We start from the raw sequence: 13,027 nt of genomic DNA on the forward strand, positions 1-13,027 counted from the left end.
ACAAATCCACAATTATAGTGGGAGATCTTAACACTCACCCCTCCATAAGTGGTAGGAGAAGAAGAAAAATATTCAATAGTATATAGGAGATTTGAACACAATTAATAAACTTAACTAATGGACTTTCATAGCACACTGTTATCTACCATGGTAAAATACTCCCCTTTACAAGACATGGAATACTTGCAAAAACAGTTCATTTCAATAAATTTCAGAAGTCAGAAATAACAGAATACCTTCTCTGACCACAACACATATAAGCTAGAGATGAATAATAAAAAGTTCACTTCAAAAGCCCCATATGTTTGGAAAGTAAGAAGTATGGGTTTTTTTGTTTTTGTTTTTCATTATATTTATTTATTTATTTTGAGACAGAGTTTTGCTCTTTCACCCAGGCTGAAGTGAAGTGGCACGATCTTGGCTCACTACAACCTCTGCCTCCCAGGTTCAAGCGATTCTCCTGCCTCAGCCTCCCAAGTAGCTGGGATTATAGGCACCCGCCACCACCCCCAGCTAATTTTTGTCTTTTTAGTAGAGGTGGGGTTTCACCATGTTGGCCAGGTTGGTCTCGAACTCCTGACCTCAGGCGATTCAACCATCTTGGCCTCCCAAAATGCTACGATTACAGGCATGAACCATGGAAGAAGTACGTTTTTATGTTAACTAGCGGTTCAAAAAAAGAAATTGTAATGGAAATTATAAAATATTTTTAACTGCTCTTCCGCTGTCGCCGTGGGAATGGAAATCTGTCCCACGTGCCGGAAGCCAACCGGTGGTGATGACTCTGTGTGCCACTCCGCCTCCTACAGCGCGGATCCTCTGCGTGTGTCCTCGCAAGACAAGCTCGATGAAATGACCGAGTCCAGTCAAGCAAACTTTGAGGGAAATTTTGAGTCGCTGGACCTTGTGGAATTTGCTAAGAAACAGCCATGGTGGTGTAAGCTGTTCGGGCAGGAATCTGGACCTTCGCCGAAAAGTGAAGGGTGGCAACTCAGCCGTTCATCGGGGGTGTCACTGAATGGTGCACGGGTTTCATATCCCAGAAGGTTGGAAAGTTGGCTGTAACAGTTGTGGGAGGTGTTTTTTTTTTTTCTCTTTCAGCTTGCAAATCATACTGGGTACATCAAAGTTGACTGGCAATGAGTGGAGAAAGATATAAAGAAAGCCAAAGAGCTGCTGAAGATCCCTTAAGAGCAATCAGATACCTACCAAGGTCAGGAGCAAAGCTGAGGAGGTGGTGTCATTTGTGAAGAATGTTCTAGTGACTGGGGGATTTTTCGGAGGCTTTCTGTTTGGCGTGGCATCCTAAGGAAGATGACCTTATTTTCATTGTTCTTGTTTTTTTTCCATCCAGCAGTCTCTACACTCCATCATAGGACATCAAGTCTCTCCTCCTCTTCTCCTGTGCCTTCCTCCCTGCCGTAGCAAATCTGAGTGGCTTCTATAAGCATCTCTTGGTACAAGTTAATGTGGCCCTTGGCCAGGTGCGGTGGCTCATGCCTGTAATCCTAGCACTTTGGGAGGCTGAGGCGGGTGGATTGCCGGAGCTTAGGAGTTTGAGACCAGCCTAGGCAATATGATGAAACCCCATCTCTACTAAAATACAAAAAAAAAAAAAAAAATTAGCCAGACGTGGTGGCAGGCACCTATAATCCCAGCTACTTGGGAGACTGAGGCAGGAGAGTTGCTTGAACCCAGGAGGCAGAGGTTGCAGTGAGCCGAGATCGCGCCACTGCACTCCAGCCTGGGTGACAGAGTGAGACTCCGTCTCCAAAAAAAAAAAAAGTTAATGTGGCCCTACCATGAGCTTGATGGTGGCAGAAGAGACAATAGTTGTTAGGTCTCCTCCCATACACCCGGTACTTGGCCAATCTGTAGGTCAGCAAGAAGGTTCCTTTTCCCCCATGCAAGACACTTACCAGATCACATTGCAAGATGACTAGCCATGGAGGATGAGCGGACCCTGAAAGGTTGTCTCAAACTGTTGATTTGGAAAAGAAATAAGCACATAGATAAACTTATTGTGTGCTGCATGGAAAGGAACTGAATACATTTGCCTTTAAGCATGAAAAAAATATTTTTAACTGAATGACAATGGAAATATTACATAGTAAAAAGGGCTATGGCTAGTGCACTTCTTAGAGGGAAGTTTATTGCCTTTTGTGCTTATATTAGTAAAGAGAAAAGGCTGAGAGTAATGAACAAGCACTCGTTTCAAGAAGCTAGAAAAAGAGCAGCAGCAGAATAAACCAAAGAAAATGAAAGGAAGGCAAGAGTAAAGGTACAGGAGAAAATAGGCCAGGTACAGTGGCTCACGCCTGTAATCCCAACACTTTCGGAGGCCAAGGCAGACGTATCACCTGAGGTCAGAAGTTTAAGACCAGCCTGGGCAACATGGCAAAATTCCATCTCTACTAAAAATATAAAAATTAGCCAGGCTTGGTGGCTCGTGCCTGTAGTCCCAGCTAGTCAGGAGGCTGAGGCAGGAGAATTGCTTGAACCCTGGAGGCGGAGGTTGCAGTGAGCCTATATCATGCCACTGCACTCCAGCCTGGGCAACAGAGTGAGACTCCATCTCAAAAAAAAAAAAAAAAAAAAAAAGAAAGAAAGAAAAAAGAAGAAGAAGAAATGGTAAAGAGAAAATAATGAAATGGGATCAGCAAAACCAAACATTTCGGTGAAAAGACTAATGGCATGGACGACTCCTGTTGAAATTGATCAAGAAAAAAGAGAGAAAACACAATTAACTAATATCAGTAATTAAAAGTTAAAGAACCTGTAGACATTTTTAAAAGGAAAATAAAAGAGGATATTATGAATAATCTCATTACAATAGCGTAAAAATTTGAATGAAAGGGGCAAGTTCCTAGGAAAATATGCCTTACCAAAATGGTCTCAAGATGAAGAGAAAACCCGAATGAGTACCATCCCTAGTCATAGTACCAAATTATGAAATACTTTCATAGCCAGTTACTGACCATTTAAAACACTTTCCAGCCTTCACATGGAGCAGGGTCCAGAAGGTTATCCAGGCAGTAATTCCGTGATTTATGTGACATCAGAAGTTCTGGGGGATCTGGGGCATCCCTGGAAGAGTCATTGCACTTAGGAGGTTGATCGTAGCGGCTACATACCAATTGGTATGAAATTATTTTGGAATTTGAGCAACCTGAAGTCCTATGGCACCAGCTGGACATCAGACCTCCCCATAATGATTAAAGGAAGGAAACCGGTAATGCTTCCACAAAGAAAGCTCAGACCCAGAAGACTTCACCTATAAGCTCTTGAAAGAACTCATTCCAATGCTACCCCCAACTTTTCCACATAATAGAAAAAGAGAGACTGCTTCCCAATTCTTCATATGGCAAGTACAGCACAAGAGAAAATTACAGGCCAATGTCACTTATGAATATAGATACCAAAATCCTAAATAAAACAGCAAATCAAATTGAGCAGTATGTAAAAATGATACTACATAGTGGTAAAATTGGGTCTAATCCAGAAATGCAAGGTTGGTTTAACATTTGAAAACCAGTCAATATAATTTGCCTCATTAAAAAATGAAAGGAGAATTAGCCAGGCATGGTGGTGGGTGCCTATAATCCCAGCTGCTCCGGAGGCTGAGGCAGGAGAATCGCTTGAACCCGGGAGGTGGATGTTGGAGTGAGCCAAGGTCGTGTCGTTGTACTCCAGCCTGGGCAACTAGAGCAAACTCCACTCAAAAAAAAAAAAAAAAAAATTAAAGGAGGAAGACATGTGATCATCTCAGTATATGCAGAAATAGTTCAACATCTGTTTGTTTTAAAACTTGTAGCAAACTATCAACACAAGGGAATGTCTTTATCCTGGTAGAGGGCTCTATAAAAAACCTACAGCAAATATCTTAATTAATGTTGAAATGTGGAAAACATCCCCTTGAGATCAGTTACAAGGCAAGACTGGATGAATCCCCATTTCTGCTAAACATCACACTGGATATCCTGAGTCTGTTGCCCACTGTGGTGGCCATTGGCCACATGTGACTGTCAAGCATTTGAAATGTGACTAGTTCGAACCCAGACAGAAGAATAAAATTAGATACAGGCCAGATTTCAAAGATTTAGTACCCAAAACATGTAAAATGCCTCATTAATAAGTTGATATTTATTTAATATGGAAATGATAATATTTTGATACATTGGGTTAAATAAAAAATTCATCTTTTTTTTTTTTGAGACGGAGTTTTACTCTTCTTGCCCAGGCTGGAGTGCAATGGCGTGATCTCAGGTCACTGCAACCTCCGCCTCCCAGGTTCGAGCGATTCTCCTGCCTCAGCCTCCTGAGTAGCTGGGATTGCAGGCATGCGCCACCATGCCTAGCTAATTTTGTATTTTTAGAAGAGATGGGGTTTTGCCATGTTGGTCAGGCTGGTCTCGAACTGCTGACCTCAGGTGATCCGCTCGCCTCGGCCTCCCAAAGTGTTGGGATTATAGGCGTGAGCCACCGCGCCTGGCCTATAAATTAATTTTTAATGAAGATTTTAGAAAATTTTAAATTACAGTTGATCCTTGAACAACACAGGTATGAACTATGTGGGTCCACTTACTCATGAGTCTTCTTCCACCTCTGGGAGGTGGCAAGACAGCAAGACTCACCCCTCCTTTTCCTCCTCCTCCTCAGCCTACAAAGCATGAAGAGATGAAGACCTTTATGATGATCCACTTCCACTTAATGAAGAGTAAATATATTTTCTCTTCCTTATGATTTTCTTAATAACATTTTCTTTTCTCTGGCTTACTTTATGGTAAGAATACAATATATAATGCATGTAGCATATAAAATATGTGTTCATTGACTGTTTATGTTATAGGTAAGGCTTCCAATCAACAGTAGATTATTAGTAGTTAAGTTTTGGGAGAGTCAAAAGTTATATGAGGCCAGGTGCAGTGGCTCACTCATATAATGCCAGCACTTTGAGAGGCCAAGGTAGGTGGATCACCTTAGGTCAGGAGCTCAAGACCACCCTGGTCAACATGGTGAAACCCCATCTCTACTGAAAATACAAAAATTAGCCAGGTGTGGTGGTGGGCACTTGTAATCCCAGCTGCTGGAGAGGCTGAGGCAGGAGAATTGCTTGAACTCAGGAGGCAGAGGTTGTAGTGAGCTGAGATGGCACCACTGCACTCCAGCCTGAGTGACACAGAAAGACGGTCTCAAAAAAAAAAAAAAAAAGACAACAAATGAAAGAAAGGTGAAGTGATTTGAAATAAGACCATCAGCCAGTCGTGGTAGCTCATGCCTGTAATCCCAGCACTTTAGGAGGCCTTCAATAGCTTATAGGTGAAGTCTTCTGGGAGGCTGAGGTGGGCGGATCACAAGGTCAGGAGTTTGAGACCAGCCTGGTCAACATAGTGAAATCCCGTCTCTACTAAAAATACAAAAATTAGTCGGGCGTGGTGGCTTGCACCTGTAGTCCCAGCTATTCGGGAGGCTGAGGCAGGGGAATTGCTTGAACCTGGGAGGCGGAGGTTGCAGTGAGCAAAGATCGCACCAATACACTCCAGCCTGAGCTACAGAGCGAGACTCTGTCTCAAAAAAGAAAGAAAGAAGACCATCATTATTTTCAGATTTTATGTAGAAAATTTTAAAAATCTTCAGAATATTTATTATAATTAATAAGAAAATTTAGCAAATTGTTGGATAAAATATCAACAGACAAAAACCTATTGGGTTTTGTGTTTCCATATGCCAGTAATAATTAGAAAATGAAGTAAAATATTATTTATATTATAATAAAAATATGTAAGATATCTAGGAATAAATCTAATGAAAATATGCAAGGCCCTTATGGAATAAAATCATAAAATTATATTGCAAGACATTAAAGAAGATCTAAATTTATTTTTTTGGCCGGGCATGGTGGCTCACACCTGTGATCCCAGCACTTTGGGAGGCCAAGGCGGGAGGATCACTTGAGGTCAGGATTTCGAGACCAGCCTGGCCAACATGGCAAAACTCCATCACTGCTAAAAATACAAAATTTAGTCAGGCATGGTGGCGTGTAGCTATCTATGATCCCAGCTATTCTGGAAGCTAAGGTAGGAGGATCACTTGAGCCTGGGAGGTTCAGGCTCCACTGCACTCCAGCCTGGGTGACAGAGCGAGACTGTTTAAAACAAAAAACAAACAAAAAAAACAACAACAAGACATAAAGCTATAGCAAATAAAACAACGTCCTATTGTTCAAGACTAGACAAATAGAAAAAAAGGAATGACAATGAGAGCTTAGTCAAAGAGAGAAGGAGAGAGAGAGAATAAAATTGCAGTCACTGGGTAAAGGATACACTTTTCAATAAATGGTGATAGTTATTCATACAGGAAATTAGACCATTAGACCTCCTGCCTGGCAAAAATTGACTCCATCTGACTTCAAATCCTAAATGTGAAAGACAAAATTCTGAAACTTTTAGAAGATGATATTTTAAAATATCTTTATCTTTATGATCATGAAGTAGGGAATCGTTTCTTAAACAAGAAACCAGGAACATAAGTCATATAGGAAACAATTGATAACTTAGACTCCATTACAACTATGAGCTTTCTTTATGAAAATACATATAAAGTCAGCCAGCGACTTGAAAAGCTGAGGCAGGAGAACCGCTTGAACCTGTGGGGTGGAGGTTGCAGTGAGCTGAGATCGCGCCACTGCACTCCAGCCTGGGTGACAGAGTGAGACCCTGTCTTAAAAAAACAAGGCCAGGAGCGGTGGCTCATGCCTATAATCTCAGCACTTTGGGAGGCTGAGGCGTGTGGATCACCTGAGTTCAGGAGTTCGAGACCAGACTGGCCAACATGGTGAAACCCCGTTTCTACTAAAAATACAAAAAATTACCAGCCGTGGTGGTGGGTGCCTGTAATCCCAGGTACTCAGAAGAATCGCTTGAACCTGGGAGGCAGAGGTTGCAGTGAGCCGAGATTGCACCACTGTACTCCAGCCTGGGCAACAAGAGTGAAATTCCATTTCCAAACCAATAAACAACAAAACAAAAAGAGCCAGGCGCGGTGGCTCACACCTGTAATCCCAGCACTTTGGGAGGCTGAGGCGGGCAGATCACCTAAGGTCAGGAGTTCAAACCAGCCTGGCCAACATGACAAAACTCCATCTCTACTAAAAACTACAAAAATTAGCCAGGCGTGGTGGCAGGCACCTGTAATTCTAGCTGCACGGGAGGCTGAGGCAGGGTTGAACCGAGGAGGCAGAGGTTGTAGTGAGCTGAGGTGGCACCACTGCACTCCAGTCTCGGCGACAACGTGAGACTCCGTCTCAAAAAAAAAAAGAAAAGAAAAGAAGAAAATATATATAAAGTAAACAGAAAAGAAAAATATTTAAAACACTCATAAATGGACAAAGGAGGTGATGTAAAGCATTCCTGTGAATCAAGTGGGAAGATGGACAATCAGTTGTAGCAAAATACAGGAGTGCAGAATGTGGCAAAGACTTGGACAGGCAAAGAGAGGAATCACCAGTGGCCAACAGTTGTGAAAAGTTGTTCAAGCTCATGAGTAACGCAAATAAAATCCCACAATGAGATACGACTGATTAACAAAAATGTTAAAGTCCGTTTTAAAAATTATTGCAAGCAGGCTAGGTGTGGTGGCTCACGCCTGTAAACCCAATACTCTGGGAGGCTGAGGTGGGAGGATTGCTTGAGCCCAGGAGTTCGAGATCAGCTTGTGCAATATAGCAAGACCCTTGCCTCTACAAAAAAATCAGAAATTAGCCAGGTGTGGTGGTGCATGCCTGTACTCTGAGCTACTCAGGAGGCTGAGGTGGGAGGATCACTTGAGCCCAGGAGTTCAAGGCTGCAGTGAGATATGATCACGCCGCTGCACTCCAGCCTGGGTGACAGCGAGACCGTTAAAAAAAAAAAAATCTTGCAAGCACTGGCAAGAATGTGGAACAATTCTTCTTCTTCTTCTTCTTTTTAGACAGTCTCACTCTGTCACCCAGGCTGGAGTGCAGTAGTGTGATCTCGGCTTACTGCAACCTCCACTTCCCGGGTTCAAGTGATTCTCCTGTCTCAGCCTCCCGAGTAGCTGGGATTACAGGCATCTGCCACCACACCTGGTTAATTTTTTTGTATTTTTAGTAGAGATGGGGTTTTGCCATGTGGGCCAGGCTGGTCTTGAGCTCCCGACCTCAGGTGATCCACCTGCCTCGGCCTCCCAAAGTACTAGGATTACAGGTGTAAGCGACCGCACCCGGCCTAATTTTTGTATTTTTAGTAGAGACGGGGTTTTACTATGTTGGTTTGGCTGGTCTCAAATTCCTGACCTCGTAATCCACCCACCTTGGCCTCTCAAAGTGCTGGGATTACAGGCATGAGCCACTGTGCCTGGCCTATGTATGGTAACTTTAACTTTTTTTTTTTTTTTTTTTTTTTTTTGAGATGGAGTCTTGCTCTTGTTGCCCAGGCTGGAGGGCAGTGGCGTGATCTTGGCTCACTGCAACCTCCGCCTCCTGGGCTCAAGCAGTTCTCCTGCCTCAGCCTCCCAGGTAGCTGGGATTACAGGCACGCACCACCACGCCCAGCTAATTTTTGTATTTTTAGTAGAAGCAGTGTTTCTCCATGTTGGTCAGGCTGGTCTTGAACCCCTGACCTCAGGTGATCTACCCGCCTCGGCCTCCCAAAGTGCTGGGATTACAGGTGTGAGCCATGGCACCTGGCCATGTATAGTAACTTTTAAAGAAAATTCCAAACTGTTTTCTAATGTAGCTGTGCTATTTTGCATTTCCACCAACACTATTTGAGAGTTCCAGTTGCTCCATATCCTCACCAACTCTTGATATTGTCAGTCTTCAATTTTAGCTATTTATTGCCCATATACTGACTGAATGTAGAGAATTTGCATTTCTCTAATGGCTAATGATGTTGAGGACCCTTTCAAGTACTTATTTGCCATTCATATATCCTCTTCGGTGAAATGTGTTTTCAAACATTTTGCCCATTTTAAAAATCAGATCATCTTCTTAGTCTTGAGTTACAAGAATTTTTGGCCAGTCATGGTGGCTCACACCTGTAATCCCAGCACATTGGGAGGCCAAGGCAGGCAGATACTTGAGGTTAGGAGTTCGAGACCAGCCTGACCAACATGGTGAAACCCCGTCTCAACTAAAAATACAAAAATTAGCTGGGCATGGTGGTGTGTGCCTGTAATCCCAGCTACTTGAGAGGCTGAGACATGAGAATCACTTGAACCCAGGAGGCAGAGGTTGTAGTGAGCTAAGATGGCACCACTGCACTCCAGCCTGGGCAAACGGAGCAAGACTCTGTCTCAAAATAAAAAATAAAAAAAAGAATTCTTTATATAAATATTTTCACCAAGACTGGTTTGCCTTTTAATTTTTTTCTTTCTTTTTTCTTTTTCTTTCTGTCTTTTTTTTTTTTTTTTTTTGAGCTAGGGCCTCACCCTGTCACCCATGCTGGAGTGCAATGGCATGATCATGGCTGACTGTACCCTTGACCTCCCAGGCTCAAGTAATTCTCCCACCTCAGCCTCCTAAGTAGCTGGGACTATAGATGCACACCACCATGCCTGGCTAATTTTTGCATTTTTTTGTAGAGATAGGGTTTGGCACTATTGCTCAGGCTGGTCGCGAACTCTTGAACTCAAGCAATCCACCTGCCTTGGCCTCTCACAGTGCTGGGATTATAGGCATGAGCCGCTGCATCTGGCCACCTTTTAATTTTTTAAATGATGTCTTTTGAAGAACAAAAGCTCTCACATTGCAAAATAGGATCCATTTTGGGTTAATTTTATATATGATGTGGGGTGAGGATCAAGGTTCATTTTTTTCTCCATAAGGTTAATCAATTGTTCCAGCACCTTTTGTTGGAAAGACTGTACTTCTTACTGAATTGCCTTAACACATCTATCAAAAGTCAGTTGCTTTTATGTGCATGGATTAAATTCTGAACTCTCAATTCTGTTCCTTGATCACTTGGGCTCAAGTGATCCTTCTCCCTCAGCCTCCTGCGTAGCTGGGACCACGGGTGTGTGCCACCATGCCTGGCTAATTAAAAAAAAAAAAATTGTAGCAATGGGGTCTCACTATGTTGCTCAGGCTGGTCTCCAACTACCGGCCTCAAACGATCCTCTCACCTTGGTCTCCTAAAGTGTTGGGATTACAGGCATCAGTCACCATGCCCAGCCCTATACTAAGTCTTAAAATCAGGTAGTCTAAGTCTTGTAACTTTGTTCTTTTTTTTTTTTTTTTTTTTTTGGCTTTTCTAGATCCTTTGCCCTTTCATATAAAGGGCAAAGTGCACATTGTCAATTTCTACCAAAAAGAAAAAAGACTACTGATATTTTTATTGGGATTATTTTGCATCTATAGATCAATTTGGAAATAATTTACATCTTAACAATATTGAATTTTCCAACCCATGAAAACATTCTATCTCTTCATTATTTAGGTTCTGTTTAGTTTCTATAAGCAATGTTCTACAGTTTGGGGGTACAATTGCAGTTTCACATCTTCACCAGGTTATCCCTAAGTGTTTCATGGCCATTGTAAGTGATGTTTCTAATTTTCAATTTTAATTGTTCATGACTAGTTTATACAACTCAATTGTATTTCTTTATATTGGGCTTGTATTTGACAACATTGCAAAACTCGCTTGTTAGTTCCACTAGCTTTTTTGTGAATTCCATTCAGTTTTCTTTTTTTCGTTTTTCTTCTTCTTTTTCTTTTTTGAGATGAAGTCTTGCTCTGTCGCCCAGGCTGGAGTGCAGTGGCACCATCTCGGCTCACTGTAACCTCTGCCTCCTGGGTTCAAGTGATTCTCCTGCCTCAGCCTCCCTCGTAGCTGGAATTACAGGTGTGTGCCACCACGCCCACCTAATTTTTAGTATTTTTAGTAGAGACGGGGTTTCATCAAGTTGGCCAGATTGGTCTTGAACTCCTGACCTCAGGTGATCCGCCTGCCTCGGCCTCCCAAAGTGCTGGGATTACTGGTATGAGCCAGGATACCTGGTCCAGTTTTCTTTTTTCTTTCTTTCTTTTTTTTTTTTTTTTTTTTTTTTGAGACGAAGGTTTTTGCTCTTGTCGCCCAGGCTGGAATGCAATGGCACAATCTCGGCTCACTGCAACCTCCACCTCCTGGATTAAAGTGATTCTCCTGCCTCAGACTCCCAAGTAGCTGGGATTACAGGCATAAGCCACCACGCCCAGCTAATTTTTGTATTTTTAGTAAAGACAGGGTTTCACCATGTTGGCCAGGCTAGTCTCGAACTCCTGACCTCAAGTGATCTGCCTGTCTCAGCTTCCCAAAGTGCTGGGATTACTAGTATGAGCCACAGTGCCTGTCTCAGTTTTCTATATAGATGATAATGTCTGTGAATAACAACAGCTTTAATTTATTTCTAATCTGTATGCCTTTCTTTTTCTTGCCTTATTGCACTGGCTAAGACCTTCAGTACAATGTTGAATAGAAATATTGAAAGTAAATATACTTGCTTTCTTCTTGATCTTAGGGAGATAGCACTCAGATTTTTACCAGAATTTGTGATGTCGGCTATAGATTTGTGTAGACACCCTTTATTAGATTGAGAAAGTGCAGTAGCTCACACCTGTAATCCCAGCACTTTGGGAGGCTGAGGTGGGCAGATCACGAGGTCAGGAGTTCAAGACCAGCCTGACCGACATGGTGAAATCCCCTCTCTACTAAAAATACAAAAATTAGCCAGGCATGGTGTCATGCACCTGTAATCCCAGCTACTCAGGAGGCTGAGGCAGGAGAATCGCTTTAACCCAGGAGGTGGAGGTTGCAGTGAGCCAAGATCACATCACTGCACTCCAGCCTGGGTGACAATGCAAGATTCTGTTTAAAAAAAAAAAAAAAAACCAATGGGTCATATACAAAAATGATGACCCAGAATGACTTCAGACTGCTCAATAGAGACAGTAGAAGTAGGAGGACGATAGAGGAATCCCTTCACATTCCTGGAAAAGCATCATTTCAACTTAGGATTCTATACCTAACCAAACTACCAAAGAAGTATGAGGAGGGACACAAAAACATTTCAGACACGCAAAGTCTCCCGAATTTTATTGCCCATGCACTCTTTCTCAGGAAGATACTGCAGGATTTTTGCCACCAAAAAGATGGAGTAAAACAAATAAGAAGTCATGGGAGGCTGGGCGTGGTGGCTCATGCCTGTAATCCCAGCACTTTGGGAGGCTGAGGTGGGTGGATCACCTGAAGTCAGGAGTTCGAGACCAGCTTGGCCAACATGGCAAAACCCTGTCTCTACTAAAAATACAAAAATTAGCCAGGCATGGTGGTAGGCACCTGTAATTTCAGCTACTTGGGAGGCTGAGGCAAGAGAAATAATTCAATCCAGGAGGTGAAGGTTGTAGTGAGCCAAGATCACGCCACTGCACTCCAGCCTGGGTGACAGAGTGAGACTCTGTCTCAAAAAAACAAAACAAAACAACAACAACAACAAAAAGAAGTCATGAGAGCCAGGGGGAAAGGAGAGAACTGAAGGAGATTTCCAGAACAACGGGTATAGCCTGGGTGCACAGGAGAGTCGGTTCAAACCACAGCAACTTAGGAGGCACTGGGAGAGCTGCCTTCAGGAAGATGAAATTGACGGAATAGCTGATGGGCCCAAAAGCATTGAGATGGCTTAGGTAATTGGCAGGATGTCTGCGATCAAACTAGTAATAAGCACATTTTAAAAAATGAAGCAGGCCAGGTACAGTGGCTCACACCTGTAATCCCAGCACTTTGGGAGGCTGAGGCAGGAGGAACACTTGTATACAGGAGTTCAAGACCAGCCTGGGCAACATAGTGAGACCTAGTCTCTACAAAATATCAAAAATTAGCTGGGTGTGGTGGTATGTGCCTGTAGTCCCAGCTACTCAGAAGGCTGAGGTGGGAGGATGCCTTGAGCTCATGGGGTTGAGGGTGCAGTGAGCTGTGATCACATTACTGCACTCCAGCCTTGGTGACAGAGTGAGACCCTGTCTCAAAATAAA

The 13,027-nt window shown here is 42.9% G+C and overlaps 1 pseudogene; it reads left to right on the forward strand.

The window, feature by feature from the left end:
- The first annotated feature begins 757 nt into the window (after positions 1–757).
- Positions 758–4,220, forward strand: LOC129394994 (FUN14 domain-containing protein 2-like; annotated as a pseudogene).
- The last annotated feature ends 8,807 nt before the right edge of the window (positions 4,221–13,027 follow it).

The sequence above is a fragment of the Pan paniscus genome, chromosome 23, assembly GCF_029289425.2.
Source record: "Pan paniscus chromosome 23, NHGRI_mPanPan1-v2.0_pri, whole genome shotgun sequence".
Lineage (NCBI taxonomy): Eukaryota > Metazoa > Chordata > Mammalia > Primates > Hominidae > Pan > Pan paniscus.